The sequence below is a fragment of the Etheostoma cragini genome, chromosome 21 (assembly GCF_013103735.1).
Source record: "Etheostoma cragini isolate CJK2018 chromosome 21, CSU_Ecrag_1.0, whole genome shotgun sequence".
In the NCBI taxonomy this organism is placed as follows: domain Eukaryota; kingdom Metazoa; phylum Chordata; class Actinopteri; order Perciformes; family Percidae; genus Etheostoma; species Etheostoma cragini.
Genome location: NC_048427.1, coordinates 1582395 through 1583920, shown reverse-complemented (window position 1 = coordinate 1583920; position 1526 = coordinate 1582395). Strand labels below are relative to the sequence as shown.

The 1526-nt window shown below is 43.2% G+C and overlaps 1 protein-coding gene and 1 long non-coding RNA gene across 3 annotated transcripts in view; one reads left to right on the top strand and one right to left on the bottom strand.

Moving 5' to 3' along the window:
* Positions 1-1526, bottom strand: part of LOC117936528 (S-adenosylmethionine synthase-like) — a 37221-nt gene that overhangs the window by 31403 nt on the left and 4292 nt on the right. The window lies entirely within an intron of this gene.
* Positions 1-1526, top strand: part of LOC117936548 — a 3479-nt gene that overhangs the window by 1044 nt on the left and 909 nt on the right. The window contains exon 2 of the long non-coding RNA XR_004654970.1: positions 350-353. This is a non-coding gene — a long non-coding RNA (uncharacterized LOC117936548). The remainder of the gene's footprint in view (positions 1-349; positions 354-1526) is intronic.

Sequence of the window (1526 nt, the reverse complement as noted above, 5' to 3'; positions counted from 1 at the left end):
ACCTGCAATGTGCCATACAGGCAGCACTGCTGCTAATGAATGTCCTTTCAAGGCAAGTGTAACATATCAGGTTGTGTATAAAACTCAGGAAAAAAAACACAAACCTTAAAGCCCATCACTGGTCTGCCCCAGTGCATCGATGTCATCTTAAACAAGACTCACTAATTGTTTGCCTTGTGTTTCAGGATCTCCTGTGCAACTTCTCTGTTTATTACTCTATGGGACACCCAAGTGCACACACTAAAAGCGAGTGTAAGGAACAGGGCCACCACTGATTCTCACTGTTGCAAATAAAAAAATAATTGAATATTGTTTCTGTGAATTTTTAAACTGGGTCACTATAATCCAGGAATGTCACCTCATTCCAGTGACTAAGGCATCTTGTCCATGCCGTGTGTCTTGGCAGCTGTAAAGTTGGGTGTCATACACATGGCTGCAGACCACACCCCTCCATAGTCCTAAGGACTCTGCATGGAGGCAGGCTTTTACAGATTACACTACCCAGACAAGAAATACTTTCCTTTATACTTGTGTACATTTTTCTGTTGGAAGGATCTATTTCTACGCTGTGGAATTACAAACCACCAGTGAATATTTTGGATCGTTGGAGAATAGTGCACAACCTGCAAACCAGGGGCTGAAGCAGTGTTTGTAATTGACTTAGCTGTTTACATCCTACCCGGTGGGCCAACTGAGCCAAATCAAAACCATAATGACTTAGGACCTAGAGGTGCATGCCGGAGTCTGGTATGTTCACATGCTAACAGCGGCTCCTGCTATAACTGCTGCCAGGTCCTTGAAGGTCTGCTGTAAAGCTCTACTAGTGTCAGACACACGGCTGCTAAATGGAACAAGACACCTCCACACTACAACCCCCGTCTCCATAAGGACTCTTCATAGAGGCAGGGCATTTCCATTCTACTAAATCATTTTTGTTTTTCTTACTCCAGTTCAATGGCCTTGAGTCATTTTATTTCTATGGTTTGACGTGTTCTCTACCTCGACCCACTGTTGGACTCTTTATGTTCCAGGTAGGTTTCTATCTGATTCCCGTGGACAGTAATTGCGCTCTCTTGTGGGTCCCAACTCCCAGGTTTGGAACCATTGATCTACTGTGCTCGAACACATTTCATTACTTTTTGTATCTGAGAAATAAAGTTTCATGCAAAACCTGATCACTTTATAAAATATGAAGCATCGTTTAGTGTACAAAATCCCCTTGTCATTTAGTCTGTAACAAAGTCCTTAAATTAACCTATCGCTGAAAGAACATTAACAATTTTCAATGCAAATCAGGTTGAATTTTTTCTTTTATTCTTGTTTCATAGTTTGTTCTTGTTTATTGTCCCCATGGTGATACATTAGGTGGCAGTAGCTCAGTCCATAGGGAGTTGGGTTGGGAACCGGAGGGTCACTGGTTCAAATCCCCGTATAGACCCAAAAAGTTAGGAGCGTGGATTGGTGGCTGGAGAGATGCCAGTTCACCTCCTGGGCACTGCTAGGTGCCCTTGAGCAAGGCACCGTAC